This window comes from Astyanax mexicanus, chromosome 5 (genome assembly GCF_023375975.1).
Source record: "Astyanax mexicanus isolate ESR-SI-001 chromosome 5, AstMex3_surface, whole genome shotgun sequence".
Taxonomy (NCBI): Eukaryota; Metazoa; Chordata; class Actinopteri; order Characiformes; family Acestrorhamphidae; genus Astyanax; species Astyanax mexicanus.
In genome coordinates this window covers 27,109,427-27,132,971 of record NC_064412.1, presented here as the reverse complement: position 1 = coordinate 27,132,971, position 23,545 = coordinate 27,109,427, and the positions used below count along the sequence as shown (strand labels likewise).

General features: G+C 37.8%; 1 long non-coding RNA gene across 1 annotated transcript in view; it reads right to left on the bottom strand.

Annotated features, from left to right (window-relative positions):
• Nucleotides 1-6,732: 6,732 nt before the first annotated feature.
• LOC125802281 (uncharacterized) overlaps nt 6,733-23,545 on the bottom strand; it is a 30,148-nt gene continuing 13,335 nt past the window's right edge. The window contains exons 4-5 of the long non-coding RNA XR_007439314.1: nt 14,002-14,114; nt 6,733-6,799 (exon numbers count right to left, since the gene is read on the bottom strand). This is a non-coding gene — a long non-coding RNA (uncharacterized LOC125802281). The remainder of the gene's footprint in view (nt 6,800-14,001; nt 14,115-23,545) is intronic.

Here is a 23,545-nt window from a genome sequence, read left to right as displayed (position 1 = left end):
CGGTTCTAAAAACACTGCCTGATGCCTGAAACACTGTTTTACCACAGTTTTTAAAAGATTCCCAGATAGCAAGTACATGATGGCTCAGCGTTGGCTTAGCGACGTTTGTTATACTGGCATGATGTTGGCAAATCATGTTAAACCAGAGTCATTTTCTGATTTGGAACCAATGTTGGTGTTGGTGTTGGTGTTTATTGTTATGTTTGCCCGAAGTTTGTTGTCAACCAATGTTTGATTTTGGGTCTATTTTGACCTGACATTAGGTATGTACAGATGCTTGATGCTGGGTCTATGTTGGCCTGACGTTGGGTTCAACCAATGTTTGATGTTGGGTGTTATTGGCCTGAGATCAGGTATGAACAGACTCAGGGCCTATGTTAGCATTAAGTTGGGTATCAACCGATGTTTGATTTTGGGGCTACGTTGGCCTAACTGGGTATCAATCAATGGTTGACTCTGGGCCAACATTCCAACCAATAATTGGAATTGGGTCTATGTTGAACTGACATAGAGAATCAACACATGTTTGACAATGGGGCTACATTGGTCTTACACTGGGTAACAACTAATGTTTTACATTGGGTCTACATTGGCCTGATGTTGGATGTCAAAAATTGGTTAATATGGGTCTATGTTGGCCTGACATTAGGTGTCAATTGATGTTTAAGTTCGGGCCTATGTTGGCCTGACATTAAGTATCAACCAATGTTTGAGGTTGCACCTGTGTTGGTCTGATATTGGGTGTCAAGTGATGTTTGACAATTGGTCTGCAATAGCCAGACGATGGGTATCAACCAGTGTTTGGCATTGAGTCTATGTTGACCTGACATTGAGAATGAACAGGTGTCTACGTTCAGAACAGAATTCTACAGAATTCAGAATGCTGCAGCACGACTCGTCTTCAATCTTCCGAAGTTCAGTCATGTGACTCCTTTGCTGCGTTCCCTCCACTGGCTTCCTGTTGCCGCCCGCATCCGATTCAAAACCCTGACGCTGGCCTACAAGGCAAAAAACGGACCAGCACCTTCATACCTGATGGCGATGGTCAAAGCCAGATCTGCACCAAGAGCTCTTAGAGCTTCCAGTACGGCTCGGCTCGAACCTCCATCACTCAAAACACACAGAAAACAGACATCCAGACTCTTCTCTGTGCTGGCACCAAGGTGGTGGAATGAACTTCCACTGGATGTCAGAACAGCAGAGTCACTCGCCGTCTTCAAACATCGACTGAAGACACATCTTTTCAAAGAGTTCCTAAACTAATAATAAAAAATAAAAAAAAGGTTCCTAGGGTTCTTAACATGATTAAGCTCTATGTATCTCTTGATCCTAGTCTACAAACTAGCTTTGGATATTTTAAGTAACTTTGAAGCACTGTTGTAAGTCGCTCTGGATAAGGGCGTCTGCTAAATACCATAAATGTAATGTAAATGTACGTTGGCCTTACATTGAGTATCAACTGATGTTTGGCATTGCATCTACGTTGGTTTGGGTATCAACAAATGTTTGACAGTGGGCCTATGTTGGCCTGATGTTGGGTGTCAAATATTGGTTAATATGGGTCTATGTTGGCTTGACATTAGATGTTTGACGGTTGGGCATACATTGGCCTGACATTGGGTATCAAATGATGTTTGGCATTGCGTCTACGTTGGTCTGAGTTTGGGTGTCAAGTGATGTTTGACATTGGGTCTATTTTGGCCTGACATTTGGTATCAACATTGGGTCTACATTAGCCTAACATTGGATATCAACCGATGTTTGCTGTTGGATCTATGTTGGCCAGATGTTGGCTATCAAGCAATGTAAATCCGTTAATTAATAGTGTGCATAACATGTTTAATTTTTTAATTTCCTAAATAAAAGGTAATTGTTCAGATTTATCATTTATCTTATTATTAATACTGCATAGAAAAAGAAACATGTAGGTTCACTGTTGGGTTTGGATAGTAAATAAAATAGCTATATTGTTTTATATTCCTCACCTTATTTATAACCACTGTAAAGAAATACAATTTGGAGAGTTTTCTCAATTATGCAGAGTTTGAAAATTGATTTTCTGACACGGTTATCTACAACAGGAACTAAAGAATGGACACAGTTCAGAGATATCAAGGTTCAGAGCCTGTTTGTGTTTCTGCCATCACTCTCGGCTCATGCCTTTAATCTCACTGTCCTGAATTAGCTCATTTATAATCAAATGATGGCTGTTAATATTGTCAGAGATAACAATTGCGTAATTATGATAACGATCTTCCTAATGACATTAATCAGGGCTGGAATTAGTCCTGTTGTTGGTGCTGCCGGTGTGTCAGTGGGGACGTGGGGGCGTGTGCTCAGCTTGTTTATGTAATTAAGATGTTTTGTGTCATGTGTTATCTCTTTGTTGCACACTTAAAAATAAATTAATATTTATACTGCTTACATGGTGTTATTAAAATGTATTTGCTTATTGTATTTGAATTTATCTTTTTTTTTGTGTGGCTAGTTTGTCACTTTTATTGTTTCAGATCCTCAAATGAACTGTATGTACCAGGATTCTAAATCAGTTAAGTCATTCTGACAGACTGAACAGCTTTAGAGACACTCTATAATGTCCTATAATGTTCATATCATCGCTGTCCAATGAAAAACACTTATCTCCAAAACAGCAGCTTTACAGGAGAGAGGAAACCTTATAAAGTTTCAATGGAAGTAAATGTAAAAAGAGTTTATTTTAGGTCATTTTGAAGAGTTTTTATTGGTCCCTTCATCAAGAAATTTTGGCACAGTGTAAGGCACAGTGTAAGTGTTTTTCATAGGACAGTGACGATATGAGCCATATACTCATTCTGATAACATTCTGAGGCTGTAATACACTACAAGAAATGTAGTGGTCTTTCTATAATATTCATGTGACCCACATGCTCTGACAGACTGTAATACGCTACACAAAGCATAGAGGGCACTCTATAATGCGCTATAATGTTAATATTACTAACATGTTCATTCTGACAGACGTTAATACATTATAAGAAGCATAGAGGGCACTCTAAAATGCTCTATAACAGGGGTCGGCAATAGGTGGTCCATGGGCCAGATGTGGCCCGCAAGCAAGAAACATCTGGCCCATCAGGTTGTTTAAACTATAATGAAAGATAATGAAAAAAAATCAATAAAATGCCTCATTGACCAGCTTTTATTTACATGCCTCCCCTGTCTCTCTGACGACACGGGTTCGATCCCTCGTGAGGACCGATGTGTTTATTTATTTATTTTTTCCTTTCTTCTGGGGTTTACCAGCTTTGAATTCAACTGTTCTGCAATTGGGTTAAACAACCCTCTGGGCTGGAGAGCTACTAGTCTGTAGCACTCCATCCCATTACACTTCATTTCCCAAAACATATATTTTTTTTTGTGGCCCGCCACGTATCTGGCCCACGGCCAAACTTATTGGCACCCCTGCTCTATAATGTTAATGTGATCCACATGCTCCTTTTGACAGACTGTAATGCACAACGGGAAGCGTAGTGGGCACTCTATAATACTGTAAAATGTTCATATTACAAACACACTCATTCTGACAGACTGTAATAAACTATAAGAAGTGTAGAGGGCACTCTATAATGCACAATAATATTCATATGATCAACACACACTCTGACAGACTGTAACACACTACAGGAAGTTTAGAGATCCCTCTATAATGGGCTATAATGTTTATATGATCAACCCACTCCTTTTGACAAACCGCAATACACTATATAAAGTGTAGAGGGCGCTCTATAATACTCTAATATATTTATATTACAAACACGCTCATTCTGACAGACTGTAATACATAAAGGAAAGTGTAGAAGGCACTCCATAATGCTCTATAATGTTCATATGAGCCACACAGTTATTCTGACAGACTGTACTACAATACAGAAGGGTAGGGGGTGCTCTGCAGTGCACTATAATAATCAAAGTGTAGTTATTTTAATTCATTAATTAAGGAATTTGATCACTCTATTTGAAGATACTAAATTTACTAATTACAGAAATACTGGTCAGTTTCAGTCCTACTGCATCTGAAGAAGAAATTAATATTAGAATATAAGCTGCTCTCTCTCTCTCTCTCTGTCTGATGGTGTTGACCTTTCTCTAATGCATTTCTCTTTCTCTCTCTCTGCTCTCCTTGACCTTCCCTCGCTCTCTTTGTCAGCTCTGCCCTTTCCTATCTCTCTCTCGCCTGCAGACACACACACTCACACACACACACAAGCACAGGCTCTCTGACAGGATGATTTATTTACTGTACAGCTCAACCCCCCCAGCACACAGTCAGTCAGTCAGTCTCTCTCTCTCTCTCTCTCTCTCTCTCTCTCTCATTCTCTCAATCTCTTATCACCTTATTTATGCAAACACAAATTCACTTTTATATTATGTTGGAATATAAAACTGTGGTTTATTGTAAGGAAAAATACAGACTCTGCGCTTAAACTAAATAATAATGGTGAAATAGCGACAAAAATGTAAAATAGTGATAAATGTAAACAATTAGGTTTTCTTTTGGGGACTATTTTGTGCTACACAAAGCCCTCCTGCACGTATCAATCCACTATTTTAAAGACATGTGATTATAAAAAAAACATATTTTAGATGTAAAACCCCTTTAGACCTCTGGGAAGACAGTTTACCAGGTATTAAACAGTGTATTCATAAACATTTGGAATTTTTGTAAACCCTATTGTGTCTGTCTGTTTGTCTTTTTGAGGGAGCTTTTAGCTATGTTCACACTGTATGTAAAAGTGATCAAAACCTGTTTCCTCATATGCAGACAAACCAAGTCTCCCAGCTGCAGGAGTCTCCCGCATTTCGGTAGCGGCTCCCTGATGCCCGCGAGTCACATATGATCTCCCGGAATTCAGAACGAGTGCCCCAAACGCGCACACAGGCGACAGACATTTTTTCTCTAATCGTGTGTGGGAAGGAGAGAGAGAAAACAGAGAGGGTTCTGATTGGCCTGTTCTCTGCAAAGAGTCTGTGAGACAGCCAAACAGTTTTTAGTGTGGGCGGGCAGTGTTTTTCTCCCATCCTGCGCTTAAACTAAAGGATTTGTTCAGTGAGTGAGAGAAAGCAGATCAGGTCGGAGGCAATATTAATAATTATTGTAATATGATATGAAATGAAATTTTTTGTGATATTGTAACTGTCAATTTTTCTTTTTGGGGGTAACCTCCCTGAAATCAACTTTTGCAACTTGGGATGTCTGCATATGTGACACAGACATGGCACTTGGCTGTGTGAACGGCAAACTCACATTCATCTGCCATTTTCAATTTTGTTTTGGTCCATTTCAGTATGTAGTAATGAAATCTGATTTGCATCTGATTCACAGCAATGCGAACAGCCAGATCAGAATTCATGTGACTTCAATGTTAAACAGTACAAAAGGCAGTGAAGAGAAGTGAAAATGGACAAAGGCAGTAAATCAGAGTTTTAGTGGTGAGATAACAGACTTTATAAATATTTGGACTGTCATATACTTTCTGTGTTTAACAGAAGTTGCACAGACAAAAGAAAAACAAAAGCTTAGAAAAACAAGCTTCGCAAATAAAAATGCAAACCAAATAAGTGTCCATGGCTGAATAAAATGTCCTTTTTTACAGTGAGCCCAGTTTTATGGCGTCACATCAATGTCAAAAGTCGGAGGAGCAAAAATACCAAGTGAAAATAATTAACCAGCGTGTTTTAATATTTTGCGTGTGTAAATAACTACTCGTGTGCGCAAATGTGAAGCAAAAATGTTGGCTGATATCTCCAGGGTTTGTGACGGACCTCCTACCTCCAAGAGCCAGAGGAGGGTGGAGAAAGAAGGACAGCAGGAGAGTTAGCTAGCTGGCCATGCTAAAATCCAAACAACCCGCTCTGCGGCGCTGTTAGCACAGGTTTAGTGCCCAGTGTGACCGACCCACCGGCACTGTCTACGGCAGGTTCAACGCCTGGAGCGACCGGCTTTGAACCCGCAGGAGGCCGGTCACTCCAGGCACTAAACCCGGGCTAACAGCGCCAAAAATTTGGTTGTGTGGATTTTAGCATAACATTAGCTACTTAGCTAACTCTCCTGCTGTCCTTTTTTCACAGCCCTCCTCTGGCTTTTGAAGGTAGGCGGTCTGTCACATACCCTGGAGATATCAGCCAATAGCATTCGCTAAGGAAGGTGACTTTGACCGCGCCCCCAAACTGTCAAAACCACCCCTTTCAAAACTAGAGCACAAAAAACTCAGGCAAAACCTGCAGCCACAGGTAATTCACACAGAGCACGAGGAGAACTGTGAATTTGAGATTCCTTTTTTTTTTGCTCGCGAGTTTCATATTTGACCTCACAAGAAGTTAATTTACACACACAAAATGTTAAAACACGCTGGTTTATTTTTCACTTGGTATTTTTGCACCATACAGCACAGTCACTGGAACATCTTCATAGCTCTTCAATCCTCCTCATCTCAACACACATCATGGACCAGTGGGGGGGGTCCATAGCACACACATATTCAAGCCCACAAAAAAACATCAGAAAAACACACACACTCATGCTGTCTGTTCTTATGAAGGCCCACAGAAAACCATTTAACACAAAGGAACACACACTCTCACACACACATACACACACACATCATACCATGTCTTTTCATGTTAAAAGGCATACTCTTTCATATTCCTTCACAACACACACTCACTCTGACATGACAGTCCGCCCTCACTAGCCTTTAGCACTCTCGCATCTGACTGGCTCTCCAGAGATCCGCCTCCTTCTTTCAGCTGTCAATCATACCTGAGTGGAGAAAGTATGAAAGTTCACAGCCGGAAAACGGTGCAGTTTAAAAGATGAACTTAAGTCCAGATCAGTCTAAACAGACCGACTGCTGAATATTAGGAACACCTCATAAGACCTGCCTGATGTTTCGGAGGTCACATTTTCCTGCCGGTAAAAATGTTTCACTTTATTCACTTGCTGCCATACAATACAGTATATCCACCTCTTGACACCACAGGAACCAGATCATCAATATTTTTCACTTTACCTGCCAGTGGTTTTAATGTTATGGCTGATAAGTTTATGATTAATATATATTGCCTCATTATAACAAAAGTATCAGAAAAAAAAACACAAAAATGTATCGGATTCTTTGTTAACAGACTGGAGTGTGTGTGTGTGTGTGTGTTTGTGTGTGTTTGGTAGTGTGTGTGGTAGTGTGTGTGTGTTTAGTCATTAGCACTGCTAGAAGTGGATTACTACAATTGTCTGCTAGCTCTTCATATCTTTCTAATGAGATTAGCATCTCTGGCTTCAGCGCGCACACACACACACACACACACACACACACACACACACACACACACACACACAAGCAGCAGCAGCAGCAGCTGTAATGATGCACTGGAGGACCGTTATCAGATACTTTAGCTACTTCATCAGGAACGATATTGCTCAGCTTATTGAATGTTAAATGATTACAGTGTGATCTAAGGGCTGTTTTATTAGCCTGAAATAAAAAATCAATCAAAATCAAAATTAGAATGTTACCGTTCTCGTATCATATCCCTCCGCAGCGTTTCTAATACACCTAGAGCAAAATGAAAATAAGATATACAGTGGGGAAAGTTTTTTTTTCTACCTACAAAGAATTGAGTGGTCTGTAAGCTTTGAAAAACAGATTCCTGAAAATCACATTGTATAATTTTTAAATTAATAATTTGCATTGTGTTGCATGAACAAATGATATTTGATAAGAAAAGCAAAATGTAATAGTTGGTACAGAAACTAGTTTGCTTCAGTTCTTGACCAAGTTTTTACACACTGCAGCTTGGATTTTGGCCCACTCCTACATACAGATTTTTTCTAGGTCTTTCAAGTTTCAAGCCTGTTGCTGAGTAACATTAAATTTCAGCTCCCTCTAAAGATTTTCTGTTGGGTTCAGGTCTGGAGACTGGGTAGGCCAGTCCAGGACCTTGACATGCCTTTTACAGAGCCACTCCTTAGTTGCGTTTGGCTGTGTGTTTTGGGTCATTGTCATGCTGGAAGACCCAGCCACGACCTGTCTTCAATGCTCTTACTGAGGAAAGGAGGTTGTTGGCCACACACTCTCCAGCACTGGACAGAAAGAAGATAAAAAACACTGATTCCGATCTGCAGCAACCACTCATTCTCTGGATATAAACACAACTATCAGTCAAAAGTATGTGTCAAAAGACATATATTTTCATTATTATTTGTTCTTTATTTGTATTATTTACTACATTGTAGATTAATATTAAAGACTTTAAAACTATGAAGTGTTTGGTCTTCACAAACACCTGAAAAAACAATCCCATATGGTTTGGGACGAGTTATTGAACCTTTTCAACAAATGAACTTCAGGGAAACTAAATGTTGGAATCGGACTCTGATGAAGAAAAAAAGTTTTGCCAGTATAGTTTTGCTATTAAAACATGTAGAAATTTTTACAGCTACACATTATACTGCAACCAGCTACACTACACCAGGGGTGGCTTCACTTTTGAGAGAAATTGCACTGTCCATCCTTAAATACAGTCATCTGAATTTACTAAAAGAATGTGTATGATTCCTAAGGATGAAGAGAAATTGGAAAAGAGCTGTTTTTTTAAATAAATTATTAGTGTCCTTAAAAGGGCCCAAGGAACTGAGAAACATACAGGAACAACCAGACAGACAGACAAATAGATAGACAGACAGGGCCTAATGGATGCCAGAATTAGACGGACAGCTTTTATTGTGATTTTTATTTCTATTTTAATATAAATATAAAATAGAGATTCTGAGACAGAATTTGTTTAAATTGAGGTTACTTAAATATCAAAAATATTTACAACGGTCATCCAGACAGCACTCAGCCATAACTCACCTCACACTGACCACCAGACTCTCAGAGGACCAGTCTGTGCTAAAGGCCATGACCTCAGACTGACCTTTGGTGCATGACATTGATCAACCTCCACTAACGGTTCCTACCAAATCAATACAATCTCTCTCCCTCTCTCTCTCTTTCTCACACACACACACACACACACACACCTACGATGCCTACTTAGCCATTCTACTACTTATTGAACTAAGGATAATGCCTAAAGCAGACGAACATATTTAGCACAAAACCAAATTTAATTGGCATTTATTTTCATTACTGTTTGTTTTTTAATGTTAAGCTGGTTTTCTTGGAATTTTTAACCCTTTAAAAACTAAATCATGAAATAATTACTTTTGCTGCAAGATTCTGGCTGAGATAAGCTGTCCTGTTTCTACTGTCTTGTCTCAGTGCTTTTCATCCTGGCTCACACTACCCTGATACCTGTGTAACAATGCTCTGCTCTGGATCCTGATGCTGCACAGCTACACCTACAACTGTTTAACAGTTATATATACAGACACTGAGCGTGAGTGAAACATTCACTCTTAGTTTTATTGCTACTGTCACATTAATTATAGTTCACTACATATAATCAGTATTTCTGTCTATTTTCTTTTTTTTTTGCTTCTTTGAATACATAATTTATTTATCTATCTATTTATTTAATCACATATGAGACACTGTTCCTTTTAAAATAGTAATTCATAATAAAGACAATTCATTCTTCCCACTAGAGGTTTCAAGAATTATCTCAAATACGTATATATTATGATACACATTTAGATGCAGGCTTTAAATCCATTTCTGGGTTCAATTAATATAAAACCTTTAAACCTTCTCTGTTGGATTTTCCTGAATGGTGAGGGTGTGGGTGATGATGGCTGGGTTGCCGAGCTGTTTTTGGGCCGAGCTGCTCTTGAGTGTGTGACATTTCCACTTCACGCTCTGTCTGGGGGAGATGAAGGTCCGGACTCAGCCCCCCAGCTCATTCCAGCAGGAGAGCACAGCCAGGCACAGATAACACTCATTTACTCTCCATCAGTGCCTCCCTCCCTTTCTCTCTCTCTCTCTCTCTCTCTCTCTCTCTCTCTCTCTCAACTCACACAATCTCTCCCACACTAAACAGGAGAAATGTTTCTCAGGGAGATGCTGAAAATATACTTTACTATTTATACTTCATAACTGATAGAGAGAAACATCAGCTGCATTATTAGTGGGTAAAGCTCCATTTTCTCCTTCAGACAGCCTGTACCTGTTTTAGCTGAGATTTTCTTTTATCTTTTTATTTATTTTATTTATATTGTCCTTTTATTTTACCTTTTGTTTTCATTATTTCCTTCATTTATTTATTTATTTTTCGTCTTCAGTTTTACCTTTTATTTTATTTCTATCATTTACTTTCTTTGTAATTTTAGCGTTATTTGTAGCTACATCATTTAGTCCTCCATTTTTTATTTGTGTTTGTTATCTTTTATTATTTTAACCATTTTCATTTTTTTTGCTTTACATTTTAGCCTGTTCACTTTTGTTACATGATAAAAGGAGCAACATAAGTGCTCCAAAATTGTAATATAAAAAAAATAACACCCTGCAATATAATTTTAAAATAAACAACTAAAAGCCCCAGTTACAGAGATATGAGGTTTTATTACAGCAGGCACAGTTAAAACAGCATCATGAAATAATTGCTATTTTAATTGCTATTTTTTTTCCAGGGCTCCCCCTACAGTTGGGGTGTGTGAATCATGTTTACTCCACCGCAGCAAATACAAATATCACAAATACACAAATGCATGTGTAGGCTACAACCATTTAATGGTTGTAGCCTACACATGCCAACCACTCAATGGTTGTGGTCTACACATGCATTTGTTGACAAGCGGAGAGCTACAGAATCAACATCTGAAGTGAGAGAAGTAGTGGACAGAGCAGTAGAGTAATATATAGAGTTATATCATTTTACACAAATATGATAAATATATATTATGCAGTTCTGATAAGAGGTCTCCTACTGTTTTACCAAGGTTGTATAGTGCAGTAGCAGCATTTCAGCATGGAATGACATTGACTGTGATGCTACTCTTCTTACTGCAGTCACAGTGCACCATCAACCTGATACTATGAAGGTATTTGCAAATATTCTTCTTACTTCATCATTATGTCTTGTTTGGAAATAAAATGATTAAATTGTACAAATGCCCTCCAATAAATTATCCATTCAGTTTCCCTGTGGCATCCAGGTACATCTATTCAAGCGAGCTCTCCCATTGGTCAGTCCTTCATGAGCTGTGATGAAGGTCTTATGGAATGAAGGACTCTCTCTCTCTTTTTCTCCGGTCTAAGCCTCTGGGACTCAGCCTCTCTGATGGACTCTCAGAGTGTGTCCTTATAAAACACGTCCCTGTAAAGTTGATTTCCCTCTGGATTTAAGACACGTTCATCTTTAGCCATGCATATCTGAACAGTTAAAGGTCTTTCATACACAGGTCTATTTCAGAGTCTGGTGTTTAACACAGAACACACACAGTACCTTCACACACTCCTGCAGTCGGGGTGATACACTCAATTTCAGCACGGGACCATTTATACCACAACTTTAATAGTGACTGTAAGATTACAGATTACAGAATGTATGTGTAGATTCTATTATTTACTGCAGATAATGCATCATTCATTGTTACTGGATTATTTTATAAAGACTTAATCTGCAAATGAATCATTTATAGTAGATACTGAATCATTTGACGAAGATACTAGATTATTTATTGTAGACACAACAAATGTGAGTTTATAGTACATTTTGAATCATTTATTGTACAAACTGAATCATTGATTCTATCAATAAATAGTTTTATAGTAAATTCTGAATCCTATATAGTAGAGACTGAATAATTTACATAATGGAACATTTAGTGTAGACACAATCACTGAAAATGTTATTGTAAACACTGATTCATTTACTATAAGAACTGACTCAGTTAATTTAAATACTGAATTATTTATTAAACATATTAAATCATTTAGTGTAGATAAGGAAACATTTACTGTAGACATGAATCATGTATAGTAGATAATGAGGGTGTGCCATATTGTATCACTCAATAATAATTTCAAAGTTTTTTAACAATAAAGATGTTTTGAAAGCATTGTATTTCTGATTGTTTTTCTATTCGTATATGTTTGGTATTATTGCTTATTTTTGCAGCTTAGTGCATGTAATAAATATTCTGCACTTTGTTACATTATTTACTTTACTGTTACATTATTGTTATGTTATTGTTACATTATTGACACACCTTTTTGTTTCTACTGAATGTTTGAATATTGTAATTTTTTATAATATAAAACATTTATTTTGTTGCAGTAATATATTCTTGAAATTAATAATATACGTGTGTTTTTTCATATTGCCAAGAATATCATTACTACTAAAATACCCTATATATATGTAGTAATGTTATAAGTCTAATTACTGAATGATTAATTCGAGACAAAATAATTTACTTTATATATTGGTGTATATTGAATTATTTATAGTAAATTCTGTAGACACTGAATCGGTTATTGTATAGACTGAATCACATAGTAATAAAATGGTCATTTAGTGAAGATTGTAATTCCTTTATAATTGTGTAAAAAAAAAAAATTATAATAAAAAAAAGCCCAGAGTTTAAAGGGTTAAAAGAGTGATATTCTGTGATGTGTGTGATGGTGTGTGTTGGTGTTTATGCAGATGATGTTCAGTTTGTGTGTGTGTGTGTGTGTGTGTGTGTGTAACTGATGTGTGTGTATCCGCTTCGTTAATAAACTGAATGATGCTTTCTGGCCTGTTTGATAATTAACCACCAGAACAACGGAACACTCCAAACTGGTTATCTGCGTGTAATAGCCTCAATTAAAATCTTACACAAAGAGCAGGGATGCCTTCAAGACTGTCAGGCATGACGACCACATTTTAAACACACACACACACACACACACACACACACACACACACACACACACACAGGCAGAATCATCTATTGCGTAACTCATCACGCAGAAGCGTTAATGGATGCATTTACTGAAACAGAACAAAAAGCAGTTCCTAAGAACTGTGTGTGTGTGTGTGTCTGCGTGTACAAAGGCTTTTATGCTGCAGACTGACAGACGGAATGGTAAAAATACTTGTTACTGAACAATTAACAGCTCCAACAGCATCAGCCTAATGGATCTCCACCCCAAACTCTACAGCTCACTAATCCTCACACACACATACACACCAAATGTGCCACAACATTAAGACCACTTCCAGAGGAAAAGGTGTATATATATATATATATATATATATATATATATAGTGTTGGTGTGGTAACTGGCCCAATCCCATTTCACCCCTTGGCCCTAACCCTTACCCCTACATCCTCTGTGTTGCGTGTGCACGCCAAGGGGTAGGGGGTATGATTCTTCTTAGGCTATAGGGGTAACGTTAGGGGGAAGGGATAGGGCTTGTTAGTACGAAGAATTTTCAGATGCACACTTCAAACCAAGGGGGATTAGAATCACTGGTAATAAACCCTTTAAATGTAAATATTTTTCATGTTAAAAGTGATGATTAGCACTATTATACCGTAGTTTAATGTGTAGTTTTAATGTTTTATGGCAAAATTTTTCATAACAAGCATAACAAAGATTGCTAGTAGTTTGTCTCAGTAGATAACTAGCTAACTTTTCTCGTTTCATGTTAAATGGTGCAATAGACAGCAGGGGCTAAAGCATTTAAGGCGGAATGAAAAAAATAATTATAATAAAAGCTAATCAAAGCTAATTTCAGCTCCCCATCATAGAGGAATTAACAAATGGACAATAATTAATTTCTGCACCATCTTCCCCTTTCTGAAGACAGACGATAAAACCAGTAGCAAGGTTACTGAACTTTAGCGCTCCTGATGACGTATCAGGTGCTTGAAGGGTTTCCCAAGTCTTAGGGGGAGGATTTCACCCCTTACCTTTGTAACGCTGTTCCAAGTAGAAGGGTTACACTCGAAAATAAGGGGTAGGGGTAAATGGTAGGGCCAAGAGGTGAAATGAGCTCCCGGTCAGCTATGGTGAAAGTACTGGTACCTACCAATGGTGGTTCAAGAAGGCACAGACCATTAACCTGCGATTCATAATGTGAAACAGGGAGGCTGATCATCCTGTCAGGGTGTTCGGCTCCAAGGGTGGTCGGTACAAGCTGTACTGTGACACAAGAACAGAATTTTTTAATTATGGTTACATAAAGGACATGTCAACACATTGCAGTGCCTCCTGCTGAGTATGAAGTTGTGCAGTTGCAGACCAATGAATACCAGTGCCCATGCTAACCATGCTGTCCACAGTCATCTTACAATAGACATGCAAGTTTTGGAACTCGACCTGATAAAAGAAGAAGGCGGCGGCTGTTTTAAAAGATTAATATTTCTTTCCAACACATGGATGACAGTGTGCTCTGTTTAATTTGTGGAGGAGCTGGAACAATTTCTCCATTCCTTAGTAGCAAAGTCCACAACTTACAGGACTTTGGGTGTATTAAAACATGATAAAAAGTATTAACCTTTGTTGAACAGCCTACCTCTGCTCGCTCACAGCTTTCTGAGATCCATTTTTTGTGTACTTTGCCCAAACATGCCTTGTGCCTGCAGATAAAAATTGTTATTTAGGCTTAAAGTAGCTCCACACTTCATTGGTAGAATAAGGAGAGCCCTGACATTTAATATGAGGCATTTAGAACTTTAAAAGTGCACAAAAATGTATTTATTAAAACCACTGTTTACATCCCGTAGCATAAGTAACTCTCTGGGTGCCGCCTCCTGAAATTTAAGTCACAATAAGTCAACCATCGAGCTTGAATAGTAAATGTTTTTTTTGTTTAGCAATGTTTATGTAATTTGTTGTTGGTTGTTTGCATTCTAATATTGACAGTAACCAGATATTTTCAGCAACAGATAGAATTCATGCATTTCCAAGGAACTAATTTTGCAATCTGCTCAACTGTCCTACCTATACGTTTATGCTCGACGGTTGACTTAATGTGACTTAAATTTAAGATGGCGGCGCCCAGAGATTTGCCTACACTATGGGATGTAAACAGTGGCTTTTTATAAACTTCTTTTGCAGTTTTAAAGTTCTAAATGCCTTAAATGTCAGGGATCTCTGGATTCTCCCAAGGAAGTGTGAAGCTACTCTGATCCTGGAAAATGGCGTAAAAAGTGATTTATCTGCAGGGGCAAGGCATGCCCTGTATCTTCTGAAAGCATGTTTGGGCAAAGTGCACAAAATACTGGATCTCAGAAAGCTGCAGGAGAGCGGAAGTGGGCTATTCAACAAAAAGGTAAGTACTTTTAATCACATTTTAATATACACAAAATCCAGTAGTCCTTCAAAGGGTCTGCTAGAATGTCTTGTGCCAGAAACCACAATGCATTTGTAAAGGTCTGTCTGTACAGGGAGCAATAGTGTATAAGGTCATAATGTTTTGGCTCATCAGTGTATATTGAAACTGAAGCTCAAACTTTTCAGTTTGACATGTAGCATGTAGGAGAGAAAGAGAGGAGACTAGAGAAATGTGTCACCACCTTTTAAATCTATGTGTTATGAATGTGTGTGTTGAGTAGAGGCATATGTGCTACCAGCTGGTTAACATATGCTTACATCATGTTACATATGCTAGCTGCCTGAAATGTGTGTGTGTGTGGGAGAGAGGGAGAGACAGAGAGATAGATAAAGGGATAGAGAGAGAAAGAGAGAGAGACAGCATGTTTACACAAAAGCAGATGCGTCCTTCGTTCAAAAAAGTCCTAAATACATCAGTGAACCAGTTAAATCCATATGCAAATATAAAACAGCAGTAAAAACTGGTACTGAATCAATACACACACATCCAATACATAATAAATCAACATGTACTTGATCAATACATACTCAGTTAATTTAAAAGAATCAGTCAAAACACATTCAACACATACTGAATCAATATAAGTGAATCAGGACATAATGAATCAATACCTAGATACCTAGGACACAATATATATAAACTGATAAAAAATAAAACCGGATTAAGCCGCTGCCCAAGGAAGGCTGGAAGGTTTATAAAGCACTCCACCCACTCAAGCCACTGCCTGTTCTCACAGCTGCACAGCTGCCGCAGGTACAAAACCATGAAAAACTAAACTAGAAGACTAGAAGACAGAAAGACAGCTTCTTCCCATTGGTCATCAGGCTGCTGAACAGCCAGTAGCACTGTGTACCAGTCAGCAGTCCATCACAACTCATCTCACCTGTATCGTTACTGTCCAAAGAAAAACATGCATCTCCGAAACAGCAAGTTTACAGAAGAAGAAAAAAAACCTTCTTACCTTTCAATGGAACCTAATGTAAAAATATTTTATATAAGTCATTCTGCAGCATTTTTACTGGTCCATTCAGAATTAATTCTTGTAACAACATGAATGGACAGGATATACATGTTTTTCTTCAAACAGTGACGATATGTCTGTAAATACACTAAATAAAAGTAGTTGCTGGAATCCAATAAAACTAATGCGATTGTTTACATATGTAAGAAAGCTCTGGTACCCTGTTAGGCCATCTCTAGTCTGAACACAAAATGAGATATGGTTAGGCATAGAGGCATCCGGGTTGACCACAGGCGATGCAGCTGGGCCTTTAGACCCTGCACACCAGTAACCCAGATTTGTCAACACTGGCATCTTAGCTGATCCCAAAAAATCTCGATTGGTGATCAATCTGGTGACCGGGCAGATCAAAAAAAAAAAAAGTGTTGCAATTTGGCAAAAACATTCATAACTCTTGTTATGTTGGTGGTAGGGGTGGGCGATATGGCACTAAAATAATATCACGATATTTCATGGTATTTTTGCGATAACGATACTCTTGGCGATATGACAAAACCCTGATTTAAAATATTATTTAAAACATACACTACTGCAACAAAATGAACATTACATTTTATTATTGCATATGATAAGATATAGCACACCCCTAAATGAGATATTAACAAAAAAAAAGAGTTTTATCAGATTTGTAACAGTCAATGATCCAGAATATCATGATACTAATAATGAACTCTAAATATCTCCATATATCCAAGATTAAAGTAAAATAAATGATACTGGACAGCAGTGATGTCTCTAATCTGACCCTTTTTTTCAGTAACGAGTAATCTAACACGTTACTATTTCCAATCCAGTAATCAGATTAAAGTTACTTATCCAAGTCACTGTGCCTTACTCTCTCTCTCCACCTCACTCACTCACACACACACACACACACACACACACACACACACACAGACACACCGCTCCCTTCCCCATCCCCCTCCACTCTCCCCCAATCACACGTGTCTCGCTTCTGTTAATGAGGTACAACCATTGGCTTACTCACCGCACTCCCCTGTCTCTCTCTCTCGTGCTCGGCGTGTCTTTATTTCCGCCCATTCTCGTTTTTCCGCCAGTTCTCAGGCTCCCTATCTCTTTATAAAGACGTTTTTTCCCGGCCGTGTCCCAATTCACTAGCCAGGGCAGCGGTCTGCACAGATCTGATTGGCCGAGGAAAGTGTTTTAAGATTTTACACCACACGTGATTGGTCTGCAAGTTTCCTGTGCCGCAGAGCGCGTATACCGTAAAGACAAGAAAAGTTCCGGTGCTTTAAATGAACGCTGTCAGAATTAAATCCTTCTCAGTAGTTTATTGGTTTGGGTCTGCATTGGGTCCGCAGTCCGCATATATTTGATCCCTGGCCTAGACCATATACACGGTTTTGTTTTATAAAACCACTCCTTGCTGCCCTGCAGAAAACAACAGGTTCAATGTTCAGATTTACAGTGTTAAATATGTCAGGTCAAGAAAGACTTTCTTTATTTTATATTTTTTCATTAAAACAAGTATTTTGTTAAGTGAAATCAAGAAAGACCATATTTTATTTTTTATTGAAAAAATATTTATGCTAAGTTAATTTAAGAGAAATGGTCTTTTATTTTTATGAAAAAACTTTTTTTTCAGGAAATAGTTCAACTTTAAATGTCTAGAGATACATTGTTGCTGTTAAAATACATTTTCCAATAAAGGGAGTATTGGCAAAACTGGTTATAATGTTTATGTTAAGGCGGCGGGAGGTGGTGTCTGCAGCTGCTGAAGTAACTAATAAAGTAACTTGTAAAGTAACTTAGTTACTTTTAAAATCAAGTAATTTTTAAAGGAGTAATCAGTAATCAGTAATCTGATTACTTTTTGGTAAATATACCATCACTGCTGGACAGATATAATCTGTCTCTAGTAGATATACAATGGGAAATGAGAACAGTATGATTTTTTTTTTGCTAAAAAAAGTAGTACCCTGATATAATAATTAGGGATGGGTATAATGGCACGATATTTCAGGGTAAAATATCGTTTACGATATTATCGCGTACGACATGATATGGCACACCCCTAGTTGGTGGGCATTATTCTGCTGGAAAATGACAGTTAGAGGTCCTGCCATTAGAGGCAACATATGTCTTGCACATATCCATAAGTTGTTAGTGTCCTTTGCATCACTACTAGGGGCCTGAGTGTCATGTGCAATGGTTCCCCAGACCATCAGACCAACAATTTGGTTTGGCATGTTTCCCTCCACAACAAAAGCAGAATTAAAGTGCTGGCCACAAGCTCTCCATACTCAAACCTGGATTAGTCCAGGTTTCTCAAGTGTGGCTGGCTGACAGTCATCCTAAATAAATTCTGCTTCTTTCAGTTCATTGATCTGCCCCCTCTCAAAGCCTGTAGAAGCACGTCTAGCAGTCAACAATCTCTCACGAGAGGTACACTACCCAACTGTAGCTACTAAGAGTCTTTTATAGTGTAGCAGAGGATGAATTTTACACATATTGGTGGCAAAACTCAGTGTTTTATTAGACCACACCTGTAATCGTTTACATATCTGGCTGAGATGTTGAGTTTTGGCAGCTGTTCGGGATAAGTGTTTTGGTGTCAATGTTTCTATGTGAGTTACAGATACTTCCTACTATATATTTCATCAATTTATATATACATATATTATATACTGAATTACTTACTGTGATAAAGTAGAATATTGTAAAAATGTTGTACACTACAAAAGACTCGTTATTTTCCCATAAACCGTACAGAATCTTTGATCCAACAGAAGCCTGGGCCCACCCCACTGTGGGTGGAGACTGGTGAAGCTGCCGCTGCCCTCCTCTATGCTAATTAACCTTAGAACCTCAATCAGCTGGAGCTGGTTAGAGACCCGATTAACGACCACTCAAGAGGGTCTGCATGACAACAACATATAAAAAAGAGCAGAAAAAAAAGAGGGTCAGGAGGTGTTGGGGACGTACATCCACACATACACATCCACACACACACACATACCCACACACACACACATTTTTCTATTTCAAGTTCTCTTTATCCCTTACAATTCAACACACTTTTACACTGATATGTAAATGATCTCTGATCTGACTGGCTACTCTATGTGGTGGATCTTTTTAAAAGCAGCCAAGGCTGACACATCATCTCACTCTCTCTCTTTCTCTGCCTCTCCACATAGCCTCACTCAAGTATGTGTTCCAGACATTCAGGAATAATTCAGGTCATGTTGTATGTATGTGTGCATGTTTGTATGTATGTGTGTGTGTTTGTGCACATATAAATCCCAGCTGGCCACCAACATCAATAGACAGAAATTTCAGGTTGAATATTGGTCATGATGTCAGATGACAAAAATTGTACGTCAGTACGATGTCTATTACGATGTCTAATACTGTTACGTGCCTGCAGGGAACATTTGTGCACGTGAAAATTTAAAATAATTTTAAATCAAAGTAAAATTATTATAGCAAAACACAAAATGCAAAAAAAGATTTAAACTAAGGAAAAAATACCTAGATCACATTTAGTTTTATGTTTAGTGTTGAATTTATCTTGATTTTATGTTTTTTAGGCATACAGTTTTAGTTGGTTTGGTTTTTGTTTTGTTTTACATTCTGATCATGTTTTTTTATTTATTTGAGAAGTATGTTAAGTTGAGTTGGAGTGTTCTTTGAGTTTTGTTTTATGTTTTATTAGTATAGGTTTTATATTTGTTTAAGTGTAATTTTTAAGTTATTTAAATATTTATTTTTATTTGAAGTATTTATGGGTTTTATTTGGCTATATTTGTGTTTTTTTTACGTTCAATTTTAAGATGTATTTGTGTGGTTTATTTCTGCTTTATTTGAGTTTTGTTTACACTTTTATTTTAGGGTTTATTTGCGGAAATTATGAGTTTTATTTGGTTGAATTTTTAGTTTAGTTTATTTTAGGTTTAGTTAGTTAAATATGCAGGTTTTATTTGGACATATTTGAGTTTTATTATGGGTTTTATTTGTTTAGTCATGCTCAATGCTTCATTGAACTCCAAATCAAACTAACTGCGGGGGTCTCCCAGTGGTCACACCCTGAGCTGTATTTAGCAGCGACCCCACGCTAACGGCTAATCACTCCCTTTCTGCTCATAAACAAAGTAATCAGCAACAGTCAGAACACAATTACCTACTAATTATGAGAAATAACAGGTTTTAGGGTTTACCACGCTTCTTTCATCACGCTGTCGGCTCTTCACACACACACACACACACACACACACACAAACACACAGCACTTCTTAATTAACATCCTTGCGTATCATAGCAACAGCCTCCATCACCTCTCCCTGTGCTAGCATAATGCTAATTAACAGATTTAAACATGTCAGAGGAGCAGACAGATCACACACACACACACACACTCCTCTCTATAACACACAAACACACACAGACCCTCACACAGAAGCACCTGCTCTATTTCTGTTTTCTTCCAGCTCCTAACACACCTGAGGCAGGTAGGTAGAGCACATGCCTTAACACCTGACTCGGTGCCTAAATTGAACAGAAAAAAAAAATACAGATAATAATCTCTGTTAACGTGTTCTGTATTTTCCACATGTTTATTAGTTAGACAATGACTGTTATCATATTTTTTTTATTTGCATCAGGCAAGACTTAGGCCCAATCCTATTTCACATCCTATTTTCACCCTTGCCCTACCACTTAGCTCTACCCTTCTGTTTTGCAAGTGCACATCTATGGGTAGGGTGTACCAATTCGTGTTTAGCTCAAATAGAAGTGTTAGGGGTATAATATATTGTTTTTTTTTCAGAGGAACACTCAAAATAAGGAGCTTTAAGAATCACTGGAAAATTAACACAGACATTTGAGTGTTTTCCTTGTTATAAATTATGATAACCACAAGCTATATTACCATAATCATAGTTTTTACATTTTATTGCCATTTTCTTCACAACAAGCACAAAAAAATAGCAGGAGTTCATCTCAGGAGCTAACTTTCGTTTCCACGTCAAATGATACAACAGAGTACAAGAGAGTAATATTTAAAAGCGTTTTGGTTTTGTCAGACACTAGAGGGCGCTCCTGGGTGCTGAGTTCAAAATAGACAGATTGATATGAAGCATTGGAACTCATAGTTTATAAATCATAGTTTATAATTGTTTAAACATTTTTATACTGAAACATTTAATCATTTTCTAAACACAGAACAATATTCAATGGTTCAGTACCACAGACTTAAAAAGATTTTTAAAGCTTTAAACTCCTTTTAAACATGCTCTGGCTGTGTCTCCAGCAACAGCGCAGCATTCAGTCAGCTCACAGTAGCAGCAATGCTAACGTTTTTACTGCCAGAACCTCATTTACTATAGAAAAATGGAAATATACAGGTACGTATTTGTGCTTTCTTTATGCTTATCATTCTACTTTCTACAACAGGTGTGTTTCACAGTTACTGTGTTGTCACGTCTGGCTCCAAATAGCAGCTAACAGGAGCAAGGCTAATATGTTCTGACGTTCCTTCAGCACAGACTAAGGCTAGTGTCTATTGGGAATACCATGTTACGCTTAAGTTTACCCGTGTGTTTTCCTGCATGCCTCCTGCAGAGCTCCATTTGTAATCACTATTTTAATTTTAATTTTATTTTAAACTACTCCGGAATGAACACTTTTCTCATTTTATTTATGTCCTTGTTTAATGAGATGTCATAAGCAGAGCTTTTCAGCTGAAGTTGAACAGTTTAATACTGGTGGAGTGTAATTTCTGTGTTATTTGTAAATTAATGGGTTATTTAGGAATTGGCAGTAGCCTCAACCACTGAATTGAACACGACCGGAAATCGCTTAACACTGCTACTCATGCTTACTTGTGAATAAGGTCTATTAAAAATGTCTTGGACAAGTAGTTATACACTGTTTCAAATGGAAGTTTTTAGCCTTTAGCTTCACTCAGCTACACTCATTAAGTAATCACTGAGGAACAGGGAAATAGTTAGTGGCAGGGTTCTCCATATACCAACTTTATCACGCCTCCTAATGAAGCTCTTAAGTGAAAATGCCACAACAAGAAATTTGTTTATATTAATGGCATCAAGTTGAAGCAAGCTGGCAACATTCCATGGGCTACCTATTTTTCCTGGTTAAAAAAACTCAAAACCAGCTCATCATCCAGAAAAAACATAACCTATGCTAGTCAAGAGCTAGTTAATGAGCTAACCTACTAGCATTGGGTATGTTTTTGTTTTTCTGGTTCTTGATGACCAGCTGTTCTTGAGCTGGATTTTTTTTGCAGGGTTATTATCTAACATACATTTGCTGATCATTTTTTCTAATCCTTCATTCACAAGGAAGCTTCTTCCGAGCAACATGTTATGTTGTACATATTTAGCCTACTCAGTTAAAGGTTTCTTTAAAATATTCGTATATTCTCTTAAAATATTCTTGCTTTGGATTATTTAGATTTTTTGCTGTTTTTGCATATTTTATATTTCAAATAAAAAAATAATTTGATCATTCTATCATTTTATTGGTTTATAATATTATTTGAACTATATATCAGTTATAGTTGTTCAATATTAATATTATCTGATAATAAAAAACATATTGTAGAGCAGATATTGGACAGTATCAGCCAGATCTTACACATCTGTTTTATTGCTCCCATTGTCTCTACCGCACTCTCTCAACTGCTCTCTCTCTCTTTCTCATCTTTTGCACCCGCTGTTACTGACTCTTGCTCTTCTGTCTAGCTGATATTGCCTTGCTATTACATCATCCAGTCTCAGACACACACGCACACACACACACACACACACACACACACACACACACACCAGGGACAGTAAACCATTTCACTCCTCCTCTCCCCTTCCGCTTCTCTGTAACCTTCTGCCCTCTCCATCTTGCCCTCCTCCCTTTTCTTTTGCTGCTTTGAGAAGCTTTAGCACATAACACACACATACACACACAGCCCCTCAGCATTACCAACAAGCACTTCATAACAGTAAAATCATCCAATCAGCACCCAGCATTTCTAACAAGCACTCAGTAGCAGTAATATCATCCAATCAGCACTCAGCATTCCTAACAAATACTCAGTAGCAGTAATATCATCCAATAAGGACATTTCTAATGAAGACTCAGTAGCACTAATATCATCCAGTCAGCACTCAGTAGCAGTAATACTATCCAATCAGCACTCAGCATTTCTAACAAGCACTCAGTAGCAGTATTACCATC